Here is a 14,589-nt window from a genome sequence, read left to right as displayed (position 1 = left end):
TCAGAGGCGGGGAAACAGAGGCGGGGAATCAGATATGGGGAATCAGAGGTGGGGAATCAGATATGGGGAAACAGAGGCGGGGAATCAGAGGCGGAAAACAGAGGCGGGGAATCAGTGGTTGGGAATCAGAGGCAGGGAATCAGATATGGGGAATCAGAGGTGGGGAATCAGTGGTTGGGAATCAGAGGCAGGTAATCAGAGGCGGGGAATTAGAGGCGGGGAATCAGAGGCAGGGAATCAGATGTGCGGAATCAGAGATGGGGAATCAGAGTCCGGGAATCAGAGATGGGGAATCAGAGGCGGGGAATGAGATATGGGGAATCAGAGGCGGGGAATCAGAGGCGGGGAAACAGATGCGGTGAATCAGATATGGGGAATCAGAGGTGTCGAATCAAAGGCGCTGAATCAGAGATGGGGAATCAGAGGCGGGGAATCAGAGGCGGGGAATCAGTGTTGGGGAATCAGAGGCGGGGAATCAGAGGCGGGGAAACAGAGGCGGGGAATCAGATATGGGGAATCAGAGGTGGGGAATCAGATGTTACGAATCAGAGGCAGTGAATCAGAGGCGGGGAATCAGAGGCGGGGAATCAGAGGCAGGGAATCAGATGTGCGGAATCAGAGATGGGGAATCAGAGGCAGGGAATCAGAGGCGGGGAATCAGAGGCAGGGAATCAGAGGCCGGGAATCAGAGGCGGGGAATCAGATATGGGGAATCAGAGGTGGGGAATCAGAGGCAGGGTATCAGATGTGCGGAATCAGAGATGGGGAGTCAGAGGCAGAGAATCAGAATCAGAAGCGGGGAATAAGAGGCCGGGAATCAGAGGTGGGGAATCAGAGTCCGGGAATCAGAGATGGGGAATCAGAGGCGGGGAATGAGATATTGGGAATCAGAGGCGGGGAATCAGAGGCAGGGAAACAGAGGCGGGGAATCAGATATGGCGAATCAGAGGTTGGGAATCAGAGGCAGGGAATCAGAAGTGGGGAATCAGAGGCTGGGAATCAGATGCGGGGAATCAGAGGCGGGGAATCAGAGCTGGGGAATCAGAGGCGGGGAATCAGATTTGGGGAATCAGAGGCAGGGAATTAGATATGAGGAAACAGAGGAGGGGAATCAGAGGCGGGGAAGCAGAGGCGTGGAATCAGATATGGGGAATCAGAGGTGGTGAATAAGTGGCAGGGAAGCAGAGGCGGGGTATCAGAGCTGGGGAATCAGAGGCGGGGAATCTGAGTTGGGTTATCAGAGGAGGGGAATCAGATATGGGGAAACATGCGGGGCATCAGAGGCGGGTAAACAGAGGCGGGGAATCAGATATGTGGAATCAGAGGTGGGGAATCAGAGGCAGGGATTCAGATGTGCGGAATCAGAGATGGGGTATCAGAGGCATGGAATCAGAATCAGAAGCGGAGAATCAGAGGCTGGGAATCAGAGGCCGGGAATCAGATGCCGGGAATAAGAGGCCGGGAATCAGAGGTGGGGAATCTGAGTCCGGGAATCACAAATGGGGAATCAGAGGCGGGGAATGAGATATGGGGAATCAGAGGCGGGGAATCAAAGGTTGTGAATCAGAGATGGGGAATCAGAGGCGGGGAATCAGAGGCAGGGAAACAAACACAGGGAATCAGAGGCGGGGAATCAGAGCTGGGGAATCAGAGTCGGGGAATCAGAGTTGGGGAATCAGAGGCGTGGAATCAGATATGGGGAAACAGAGGCGGGGAATCAGAGGCGGGGAAACAGAGGCGGGGAATCAGATATGGGGAATCAGAGGTGGGGAATCAGAGGTTGGGAGTCAGAGGCAGGGAATCAGAGGCGGGGAATCAGAGGCGGGGAATCAGAGGCAGGGAATCAGATGTGCAGAATCAGAGAAGGGGAATCAGAGGCAGGGAATCAGAGGCGGGGAATCAGAGGCGGGGAATCAGAGGCCGGGAATCAGAGGCCGGGAATCAGAGGCCGGGAATGAGAGGCCGGGAATCAGAGGCAGTGAATCAGAGGCCGGGAATCAGAGGTGGGGAATCAGAGGCAGGGAATCAGATGTGCGGAATCAGAGATGGGGAATCAGAGGCAGGGAATCAGAGGCGGGGAATCAGAGGCAGGGAATCAGAGGCCGGGAATCAGAGGCGGGGAATCAGATATGGGGAATCAGAGGTGGGGAATCAGAGGCAGGGTATCAGATGTGCGGAATCAGAGATGGGGAGTCAGAGGCAGAGAATCAGAATCAGAAGCGGGGAATAAGAGGCCGGGAATCAGAGGTGGGGAATCAGAGTCCGGGAATCAGAGATGGGGAATCAGAGGCGGGGAATGTGATATTGGGAATCAGAGGCGGGGAATCAGAGGCAGGGAAACAGAGGCGGGGAATCAGATATGGGGAATCAGAGGTTGGGAATCAGAGGCAGGGAATCAGAAGTGGGGAATCAGAGGCTGGGAATCAGATGCGGGGAATCAGAGGCGGGGAATCAGAGCTGGGGAATCAGAGGCGGGGAATCAGATTTGGGGAATCAGAGGCAGGGAATTAGATATGAGGAAACAGAGGAGGGGAATCTGAGGCGGGGAAACAGAGGCGTGGAATCAGATATGGGGAATCAGAGGTGGTGAATAAGTGGCAGGGAAGCAGAGGCGGGGTATCAGAGCTGGGGAATCAGAGGCGGGGAATCTGAGTTTGGTTATCAGAGGAGGGGAATCAGATATGGGGAAACATGCGGGGCATCAGAGGCGGGTAAACAGAGGCGGGGAATCAGATATGGGGAATCAGAGGTGGGGAATCAGAGGCAGGGATTCAGATGTGCGGAATCAGAGATGGGGTATCAGAGGCATGGAATCAGAATCAGAAGCGGAGAATCAGAGGCCGGGAATCAGAGGCCGGGAATCAGATGCCGGGAATAAGAGGCCGGGAATCAGAGGTGGGGAATCTGAGTCCGGGAATCACAAATGGGGAATCAGAGGCGGGGAATGAGATATGGGGAATCAGAGGCGGGGAATCAAAGGTTGTGAATCAGAGATGGGGAATCAGAGGCGGGGAATCAGAGGCAGGGAAACAAACACGGGGAATCAGAGGCGGGGAATCAGAGCTGGGGAATCAGAGTCGGGGAATCAGAGTTGGGGAATCAGAGGCGTGGAATCAGATATGGGGAAACAGAGGCGGGGAATCAGAGGCGGGGAAACAGAGGCGGGGAATCAGATATGGGGAATCAGAGGTGGGGAATCAGAGGTTGGGAGTCAGAGGCAGGGAATCAGAGGCGGGGAATCAGAGGCGGGGAATCAGAGGCAGGGAATCAGATGTGCAGAATCAGAGAAGGGGAATCAGAGGCAGGGAATCAGAGGCGGGGAATCAGAGGCGGGGAATCAGAGGCCGGGAATCAGAGGCCGGGAATCAGAGGCCGGGAATGAGAGGCCGGGAATCAGAGGCTGGAAATCAGAGGCCGGGAATCAGAGGTGGGGAATAAGAGGCACGGAATCAGATGTGCGGTATCAGAGATGGGGAATCACAGGCAGGGAATCAGAGGCGGGGAATCAGAGGCGCGGAATCAGAGGCAGGGAATCGGATGTGCGGAATCAGAGATGGGGAATCAGAGGTGGGGAATCAGAGTCCGGGAATCAGAGATGGGGAATTAGAGGCGGGGAATCAGAGGCGGGGAAACATAGGTGGGGAATCAGATATGGGGAATCAGAGGTGGGGAATCAGAGGTGCTGAATCAGAGATGGTGAATCAGAGGCGGGGAATCAGAGGCAGGAAATCAGACATGGGGAATGAGAAGCTGGGAATCAGACACGGGGAATCAGAGGTGGAGAATCAGAGCTGGGGAATCAGAGGTGGGGAATCAGAGTTGGGGAATCAGAGGCGGGGAATCAGATATGGGGAAACAGAGGCGGGGAATCAGAGGCAGGGAAACAGAGGCGGGGAATTAGATATGGGGAATCAGAGGTGGCGAATCAAAGGCGGTGAATCAGAGATGGGGAATCAGAGGCGGGGAATCAGAGGCAGGGAATCAAACACGGGGAATGAGAGACGGGGAATCATAGCTGGGGAATCAGAGGCGGGGAATCAGAGTTGGGGAATCAGAGGCGGTGAATCAGATATGGGGAAACAGAGGCGGGAAATCAGAGGCGGGGAAACAGAGGCGGGGAATCAGATATGGGGAATCAGAGGTGGGGAATCAGATATGGGGAAACAGAGGCGGGGAATCAGAGGCGGGGAAACAGAGGCGGGGAATCAGATATGGGGAATCAGAGGAGGGGAATCAGTGGTTGGGAATCAGAGGCAGGGAATCAGATATGGGGAATCAGAGGTTGGGAATCAGATGTGCGGAATCAGATATGGGGAATCAGAGTCCGGGAATCAGAGATGGGGAATCAGAGGCGGGGAATGAGATATGGGGAATCAGAGGCGGGGAATCAGAGGCAGGGAATCAGATGTGCGGAATCAGAGATGGGGAATCAGAGTCCGGGAATCAGAGATGGGGAATCAGAGGCGGGGAATGAGATATGGGGAATCAGAGGTGGGGAATCAGAGGCGGGGAAACAGATGCTGGGAATCAGATATGGGGAATCAGAGGTGGCGAATCAAAGGCGCTGAATCAGAGATGGGGAATCAGAGGCGGGGAATCAGAGGCAGGGAATCAAACACGGGGAATCAGAGGCGGGGAATCAGAGTTGGGGAATCAGAGGCGGGGACTCAGATATTGGGGAAACAGAGGCGGGGAATCAGAGGCGGGGAAACAGAGGCGGGGAGTCAGATATGGGGAATCAGAGGTGGGGAATCAGAGGTTGCGAATCAGAGGCAGGGAATCAGAGGCGGGGAATCAGAGGCGGGGAATGAGTGGCAGGGAATCAGATATGCGGAATCAGAGATGGGGAATCAGAGGCAGGGAATCAGAGGCGGGGAATCAGAGGCAGGGAATCAGAGGCCGGGAATCAGAGGCGGGGAATCAGATATGGGGAATCAGAGGTGGGGAATCAGAGGCAGGGAATCAGATGTGCGGAATCAGAGATGGGGAATCAGAGGCAGAGAATCAGAATCAGAAGCGGGGAATAAGAGGCCGGGAATCAGAGGTGGGGAAACAGAGTCCGGGAATCAGAGATGGGGAATCAGAGGCGGGGAATGAGATATTGGGAATCAGAGGCGGGGAATCAGAGGCAGGGAAACAGAGGCGGAGAATCAGATATGGGGAATCAGAGATGGCGAATCAAAGGCGTTGAATCAGAGATGGGGAATCAGAGGCGGGGAATCAGAGGCGGGGAATCAGATATGGGGAAACAGAGGTGGGGAATCAGAGGCGGGGAAACAGAGGTGGGGAATCAGATATGGGGAATCAGAGGTGGCGAATCAAAGGTTGTGAATCAGAGATGGGGAATCAGAGGCGGGGAATCAGAGGCAGGGAAACAAACACGGGGAATCAGAGGCGGGGAATCAGAGCTGGGGAATCAGAGGCGGGGAATCAGAGTTGGGGAATCAGAGGCGTGGAATCAGATATGGGGAAACAGAGGCGGGGAATCAGAGGCGGGGAATCAGAGGCAGGGAATCAGAGGTCGGGAATCAGAGGCGGGGAATCAGATATGGGGAATCAGAGGTGGGGAATCAGAGGCAGGGAATCAGATGTGCGGAATCAGAGGTGGGGAATCAGAGTCCGGGAATCAGAGATGGGGAATCAGAGGCGGGGAATGAGATATTGGGAATCAGAGGCGGGGAATCAGAGGCAGGGAAACAGAGGCGGAGAATCAGATATGGGGAATCAGAGATGGCGAATCAAAGGCGTTGAATCAGAGATGGGGAATCAGAGGCGGGGAATCAGAGGCGGGGAATCAGAGTTGGGGAATCAGAGGCGGGGAATCAGATATGGGGAAACAGAGGTGGGAAATCAGAGGCGGGGAAACAGAGGTGGGGAATCAGATATGGGGAATCAGAGGTGGGGAATCAGAGGTTGGGAATCAAACACGGGGAATGAGAGACGGGGAATCATAGCTGGGGAATCAGACGCGGGGAATCAGAGTTGGGGAATCAGAGGCGGGGAATCAGATATGGGGAAACAGAGGCGGGGAACAGAGGCGGGGAATCAGATATGGGGAAACAGAGGCGGGGAATCAGAGGCGGGGAAATAGAGGCGGGGAATCAGATATGGGGAATCAGATGTGGGGAATCAGATATGGGGAAACAGAGGAGGGGAATACGAGGCGGGAAACACAGGCGGGGAATCAGATATGGGGAATCAGAGGTGGGGAATCAGTGGTTGGGAATCAGAGGCAGGGAATCGGATATGGGGAATCAGAGGTGGGGAATCAGTGGTTGGGTATCAGAGGCAGGTAATCAGAGGCGGGGAATCAGAGGCGGGGAATCAGAGGCAGGGAATCAGAGGTGCGGAATCAGAGATGGGGAATCAGAGTCCGGGAATCAGAGATGGGGAATCAGAGGCGGGGAATGAGATATGGGGAATCAGAGGCGGAGAATCAGAGGCGGGGAAGCAGTTGCGGGGAATCAGATATGGGGAATCAGAGGTGGCGAATCAAAGGCGCTGAATCAGAGATGGGGAATCAGAGGCGGGGAATCAGAGGCAGGGAATCAAACACGGGGAATCAGAGGCGGGGAATCAGAGTTGGGGAATGAGAGGCGGGGAATCAGATATGGGGAAACAGAGGCGGGGAATCAGAGGCGGGGAAAGAGAGGCGGGGAATCAGATATGGGGAATCAGAGGTGGGGAATCAGAGGTTGCGAATCAGAGGAAGGGAATCAGAGGTGGGGAATCAGAGGCGGGTAATCAGAGGCAGGGAATCAGATGTGCGGAATCAGAAATGGTGAATCAGAGGCGGGGAATCAGAGGCGGGGAATCAGAGGCAGGGAATCAGAGGCCGGGAATCAGAGGCGGGGAATCAGATATGGGGAATCAGAGGTGGGGAATCAGAGGCAGGGAATCAGATGTACGGAATCAGAGATGGGGAATCAGAGGCAGAGAATCAGAATCAGAAGCGGGCAATAAGAGGCCGGGAATCAGAGGTGGGGAATCAGATTCCGGGAATCAGAGATGGGGAATCAGAGGTAGGGAATGAGATATTGGGAATCAGAGGCGGGGAATCAGAAGCAGGGAAACAGAGGCGGGGAATCAGATATGGGGAATCAGAGGTTGGGAATCAGAGGCAGGGAATCAGAGGTGGGGAATCAGAGTCCGGGAATCAGAGATGGGGAATCAGAGGCGGGGAATGAGATATGGGGAATCAGAGGTGGGGAATCAGAGGCGGGGAAACAGAGGCGGGGAATCAGATATGGGGAATCAGAGGTGGCGAATCAAAGGTTGTGAATCAGAGATGGTGAATTAGATGCGGGGAATCAGAGGCAGGGAATCAAACACGGGGAATCAGAGGCGGGGAATCAGAGCTGGGGAACCAGAGGTGGGGAATCAGAGTTGGGGAATCAGAGGCGTGGAATCAGATATGGGGAAACAGAGGCGGGGAATCAGAGGCGGGGAAACAGAGGCGGGGAATCAGATATGGGGAATCAGAGGTGGGGAATCAGATATGGGGAAACAGAGGCGGGGAATCAGAGGCGGAAAACAGAGGCGGGGAATCAGTGGTTGGGAATCAGAGGCAGGGAATCAGATATGGGGAATCAGAGGTGGGGAATCAGTGGTTGGGAATCAGAGGCAGGTAATCAGAGATGGGGAGTCAGAGGCAGAGAATCAGAATCAGAAGCGGGGAATAAGAGGCCGGGAATCAGAGGTGGGGAATCAGAGTCCGGGAATCAGAGATGGGGAATCAGAGGCGGGGAATGAGATATTGGGAATCAGAGGCGGGGAATCAGAGGCAGGGAAACAGAGGCGGGGAATCAGATATGGGGAATCAGAGGTTGGGAATCAGAGGCAGGGAATCAGAAGTGGGGAATCAGAGGCTGGGAATCAGATGCGGGGAATCAGAGGCGGGGAATCAGAGCTGGGGAATCAGAGGCGGGGAATCAGATTTGGGGAATCAGAGGCAGGGAATTAGATATGAGGAAACAGAGGAGGGGAATCAGAGGCGGGGAAACAGAGGCGTGGAATCAGATATGGGGAATCAGAGGTGGTGAATAAGTGGCAGGGAAGCAGAGGCGGGGTATCAGAGCTGGGGAATCAGAGGCGGGGAATCTGAGTTGGGTTATCAGAGGAGGGGAATCAGATATGGGGAAACATGCGGGGCATCAGAGGCGGGTAAACAGAGGCGGGGAATCAGATATGTGGAATCAGAGGTGGGGAATCAGAGGCAGGGATTCAGATGTGCGGAATCAGAGATGGGGTATCAGAGGCATGGAATCAGAATCAGAAGCGGAGAATCAGAGGCCGGGAATCAGAGGCCGGGAATCAGATGCCGGGAATAAGAGGCCGGGAATCAGAGGTGGGGAATCTGAGTCCGGGAATCACAAATGGGGAATCAGAGGCGGGGAATGAGATATGGGGAATCAGAGGCGGGGAATCAAAGGTTGTGAATCAGAGATGGGGAATCAGAGGCGGGGAATCAGAGGCAGGGAAACAAACACGGGGAATCAGAGGCGGGGAATCAGAGCTGGGGAATCAGAGTCGGGGAATCAGAGTTGGGGAATCAGAGGCGTGGAATCAGATATGGGGAAACAGAGGCGGGGAATCAGAGGCGGTGAAACAGAGGCGGGGAATCAGATATGGGGAATCAGAGGTGGGGAATCAGAGGTTGGGAGTCAGAGGCAGGGAATCAGAGGCGGGGAATCAGAGGCGGGGAATCAGAGGCAGGGAATCAGATGTGCAGAATCAGAGAAGGGGAATCAGAGGCAGGGAATCAGAGGCGGGGAATCAGAGGCGGGGAATCAGAGGCCGGGAATCAGAGGCCGGGAATCAGAGGCCGGGAATGAGAGGCCGGGAATCAGAGGCAGTGAATCAGAGGCCGGGAATCAGAGGTGGGGAATCAGAGGCAGGGAATCAGATGTGCGGAATCAGAGATGGGGAATCAGAGGCAGGGAATCAGAGGCGGGGAATCAGAGGCAGGGAATCAGAGGCCGGGAATCAGAGGCGGGGAATCAGATATGGGGAATCAGAGGTGGGGAATCAGAGGCAGGGTATCAGATGTGCGGAATCAGAGATGGGGAGTCAGAGGCAGAGAATCAGAATCAGAAGCGGGGAATAAGAGGCCGGGAATCAGAGGTGGGGAATCAGAGTCCGGGAATCAGAGATGGGGAATCAGAGGCGGGGAATGAGATATTGGGAATCAGAGGCGGGGAATCAGAGGCAGGGAAACAGAGGCGGGGAATCAGATATGGGGAATCAGAGGTTGGGAATCAGAGGCAGGGAATCAGAAGTGGGGAATCAGAGGCTGGGAATCAGATGCGGGGAATCAGAGGCGGGGAATCAGAGCTGGGGAATCAGAGGCGGGGAATCAGATTTGGGGAATCAGAGGCAGGGAATTAGATATGAGGAAACAGAGGAGGGGAATCTGAGGCGGGGAAACAGAGGCGTGGAATCAGATATGGGGAATCAGAGGTGGTGAATAAGTGGCAGGGAAGCAGAGGCGGGGTATCAGAGCTGGGGAATCAGAGGCGGGGATTCTGAGTTGGGTTATCAGAGGAGGGGAATCAGATATGGGGAAACATGCGGGGCATCAGAGGCGGGTAAACAGAGGCGGGGAATCAGATATGGGGAATCAGAGGTGGGGAATCAGAGGCAGGGATTCAGATGTGCGGAATCAGAGATGGGGTATCAGAGGCATGGAATCAGAATCAGAAGCGGAGAATCAGAGGCCGGGAATCAGAGGCCGGGAATCAGATGCCGGGAATAAGAGGCCGGGAATCAGAGGTGGGGAATCTGAGTCCGGGAATCACAAATGGGGAATCAGAGGCGGGGAATGAGATATGGGGAATCAGAGGCGGGGAATCAAAGGTTGTGAATCAGAGATGGGGAATCAGAGGCGGGGAATCAGAGGCAGGGAAACAAACACGGGGAATCAGAGGCGGGGAATCAGAGCTGGGGAATCAGAGTCGGGGAATCAGAGTTGGGGAATCAGAGGCGTGGAATCAGATATGGGGAAACAGAGGCGGGGAATCAGAGGCGGGGAAACAGAGGCGGGGAATCAGATATGGGGAATCAGAGGTGGGGAATCAGAGGTTGGGAGTCAGAGGCAGGGAATCAGAGGCGGGGAATCAGAGGCGGGGAATCAGAGGCAGGGAATCAGATGTGCCGAATCAGAGAAGGGGAATCAGAGGCAGGGAATCAGAGGCGGGGAATCAGAGGCGGGGAATCAGAGGCCGGGAATCAGAGGCCGGGAATCAGAGGCCGGGAATGAGAGGCCGGGAATCAGAGGCTGGAAATCAGAGGCCGGGAATCAGAGGTGGGGAATAAGAGGCACGGAATCAGATGTGCGGTATCAGAGATGGGGAATCACAGGCAGGGAATCAGAGGCGGGGAATCAGAGGCGCGGAATCAGAGGCAGGGAATCGGATGTGCGGAATCAGAGATGGGGAATCAGAGGTGGGGAATCAGAGTCCGGGAATCAGAGATGGGGAATTAGAGGCGGGGAATCAGAGGCGGGGAAACATAGGTGGGGAATCAGATATGGGGAATCAGAGGTGGGGAATCAGAGGTGCTGAATCAGAGATGGTGAATCAGAGGCGGGGAATCAGAGGCAGGAAATCAGACATGGGGAATGAGAAGCTGGGAATCAGACACGGGGAATCAGAGGTGGGGAATCAGAGCTGGGGAATCAGAGGTGGGGAATCAGAGTTGGGGAATCAGAGGCGGGGAATCAGATATGGGGAAACAGAGGCGGGGAATCAGAGGCAGGGAAACAGAGGCGGGGAATCAGATATGGGGAATCAGTGGAGGGGAATCAGAGGTTGGGAATCAGAGGCAGGGACTCAGAGGTTGGGATTCAGATGCAGGGAATCAGATGCGGGGAATAAGAGGTGGGGATTCAGAGGCGAGGAATCAGAGGCAGGGAATCAGAGTTGGGGAATCAGAGGCAGGGAATTAGATATGGGGAAACAGAGGCGGGGAATTAGAGGCGGGGAATCAGAGGCCGGGAATAAGAGGCCGGGAATCAGAGGTGGGTAATCAGAGTCCGGGAATCAGAGGCGGGGAATGAGATATGGGGAATTAGAGGCGGGGAATCAGAGGCGGGGAAACAGAGGCGGGGAATCAGATATGGGGAATCAGAGGTGGCGAATCAAAGGCGGTGAATCAGAGATGGGGAATCAGAGGCGGGGAATCAGAGGCAGGGAATCAAACACGGGGAATGAGAGACAGGGAATCATAGCTGGGGAATCAGAGGCGGGGAATCAGAGTTGGGGAATCAGAGGCGGTGAATCAGATATGGGGAAACAGAGGCGGGAAATCAGAGGCGGGGAAACAGAGGCGGGGAATCAGATATGGGGAATCAGAGGTGGGGAATCAGATATGGGGAAACAGAGGCGGGGAATCAGAGGCGGGGAAACAGAGGCGGGGAATCAGATATGGGGAATCAGAGGAGGGGAATCAGTGGTTGGGAATCAGAGGCAGGGAATCAGATATGGGGAATCAGAGGTTGGGAATCAGATGTGCGGAATCAGATATGGGGAATCAGAGTCCGGGAATCAGAGATGGGGAATCAGAGGCGGGGAATGAGATATGGGGAATCAGAGGCGGGGAATCAGAGGCAGGGAATCAGATGTGCGGAATCAGAGATGGGGAATCAGAGTCCGGGAATCAGAGATGGGGAATCAGAGGCGGGGAATGAGATATGGGGAATCAGAGGTGGGGAATCAGAGGCGGGGAAACAGATGCTGGGAATCAGATATGGGGAATCAGAGGTGGCGAATCAAAGGCGCTGAATCAGAGATGGGGAATCAGAGGCTGGGAATCAGAGGCAGGGAATCAAACACGGGGAATCAGAGGCGGGGAATCAGAGTTGGGGAATCAGAGGCGGGGACTCAGATATTGGGGAAACAGAGGCGGGGAATCAGAGGCGGGGAAACAGAGGCGGGGAATCAGATATGGGGAATCAGAGGTGGGGAATCAGAGGTTGCGAATCAGAGGCAGGGAATCAGAGGCGGGGAATCAGAGGCGGGGAATGAGTGGCAGGGAATCAGATATGCGGAATCAGAGATGGGGAATCAGAGGCAGGGAATCAGAGGCGGGGAATCAGAGGCAGGGAATCAGAGGCCGGGAATCAGAGGCGGGGAATCAGATATGGGGAATAAGAGGTGGGGAATCAGAGGCAGGGAATCAGATGTGCGGAATCAGAGATGGGGAATCAGAGGTGGCGAATCAAAGGCGGTGAATCAGAGATGGGGAATCAGAGGCGGGGAATCAGAGGCAGGGAATCAAACACGGGGAATGAGAGACAGGGAATCATAGCTGGGGAATCAGAGGCGGGGAATCAGAGTTGGGGAATCAGAGGCGGTGAATCAGATATGGGGAAACAGAGGCGGGAAATCAGAGGCAGGGAATTAGATATGGGGAAACAGAGGCGGGGAATTAGAGGCGGGGAATCAGAGGCCGGGAATAAGAGGCCGGGAATCAGAGGTGGGTAATCAGAGTCCGGGAATCAGAGGCGGGGAATGAGATATGGGGAATTAGAGGCGGGGAATGAGATATTGGGAATCAGAGGTGGGGAATAAGAGGCACGGAATCAGATGTGCGGTATCAGAGATGGGGAATCACAGGCAGGGAATCAGAGGCGGGGAATCAGAGGCGCGGAATCAGAGGCAGGGAATCGGATGTGCGGAATCAGAGATGGGGAATCAGAGGTGGGGAATCAGAGTCCGGGAATCAGAGATGGGGAATTAGAGGCGGGGAATCAGAGGCGGGGAAACATAGGTGGGGAATCAGATATGGGGAATCAGAGGTGGGGAATCAGAGGTGCTGAATCAGAGATGGTGAATCAGAGGCGGGGAATCAGAGGCAGGAAATCAGACATGGGGAATGAGAAGCTGGGAATCAGACACGGGGAATCAGAGGTGGGGAATCAGAGCTGGGGAATCAGAGGTGGGGAATCAGAGTTGGGGAATCAGAGGCGGGGAATCAGATATGGGGAAACAGAGGCGGGGAATCAGAGGCAGGGAAACAGAGGCGGGGAATCAGATATGGGGAATCAGTGGAGGGGAATCAGAGGTTGGGAATCAGAGGCAGGGACTCAGAGGTTGGGATTCAGATGCAGGGAATCAGATGCGGGGAATAAGAGGTGGGGATTCAGAGGCGAGGAATCAGAGGCAGGGAATCAGAGTTGGGGAATCAGAGGCAGGGAATTAGATATGGGGAAACAGAGGCGGGGAATTAGAGGCGGGGAATCAGAGGCCGGGAATAAGAGGCCGGGAATCAGAGGTGGGTAATCAGAGTCCGGGAATCAGAGGCGGGGAATGAGATATGGGGAATTAGAGGCGGGGAATCAGAGGCGGGGAAACAGAGGCGGGGAATCAGATATGGGGAATCAGAGGTGGCGAATCAAAGGCGGTGAATCAGAGATGGGGAATCAGAGGCGGGGAATCAGAGGCAGGGAATCAAACACGGGGAATGAGAGACAGGGAATCATAGCTGGGGAATCAGAGGCGGGGAATCAGAGTTGGGGAATCAGAGGCGGTGAATCAGATATGGGGAAACAGAGGCGGGAAATCAGAGGCGGGGAAACAGAGGCGGGGAATCAGATATGGGGAATCAGAGGTGGGGAATCAGATATGGGGAAACAGAGGCGGGGAATCAGAGGCGGGGAAACAGAGGCGGGGAATCAGATATGGGGAATCAGAGGAGGGGAATCAGTGGTTGGGAATCAGAGGCAGGGAATCAGATATGGGGAATCAGAGGTTGGGAATCAGATGTGCGGAATCAGATATGGGGAATCAGAGTCCGGGAATCAGAGATGGGGAATCAGAGGCGGGGAATGAGATATGGGGAATCAGAGGCGGGGAATCAGAGGCAGGGAATCAGATGTGCGGAATCAGAGATGGGGAATCAGAGGCAGGGAAACAGAGGCGGGGAATCAGATATGGGGAATCAGTGGAGGGGAATCAGAGGCGGGGAATCAGAGGCAGGGAAACAAACACAGGGAATCAGAGGCGGGGAATCAGAGCTGGGGAATCAGAGTCGGGGAATCAGAGTTGGGGAATCAGAGGCGTGGAATCAGATATGGGGAAACAGAGGCGGGGAATCAGAGGCGGGGAAACAGAGGCGGGGAATCAGATATGGGGAATCAGAGGTGGGGAATCAGAGGTTGGGAGTCAGAGGCAGGGAATCAGAGGCGGGGAATCAGAGGCGGGGAATCAGAGGCAGGGAATCAGATGTGCAGAATCAGAGAAGGGGAATCAGAGGCAGGGAATCAGAGGCGGGGAATCAGAGGCGGGGAATCAGAGGCCGGGAATCAGAGGCCGGGAATCAGAGGCCGGGAATGAGAGGCCGGGAATCAGAGGCAGTGAATCAGAGGCCGGGAATCAGAGGTGGGGAATCAGAGGCAGGGAATCAGATGTGCGGAATCAGAGATGGGGAATCAGAGGCAGGGAATCAGAGGCGGGGAATCAGAGGCAGGGAATCAGAGGCCGGGAATCAGAGGCGGGGAATCAGATATGGGGAATCAGAGGTGGGGAATCAGAGGCAGGGTATCAGATGTGCGGAATCAGAGATGGGGAGTCAGAGGCAGAGAATCAGAAT

The sequence above is a fragment of the Narcine bancroftii genome, chromosome 1 (assembly GCF_036971445.1).
Source record: "Narcine bancroftii isolate sNarBan1 chromosome 1, sNarBan1.hap1, whole genome shotgun sequence".
In the NCBI taxonomy this organism is placed as follows: Eukaryota; Metazoa; Chordata; class Chondrichthyes; order Torpediniformes; family Narcinidae; genus Narcine; species Narcine bancroftii.
This window is presented reverse-complemented; position numbering follows the sequence as displayed.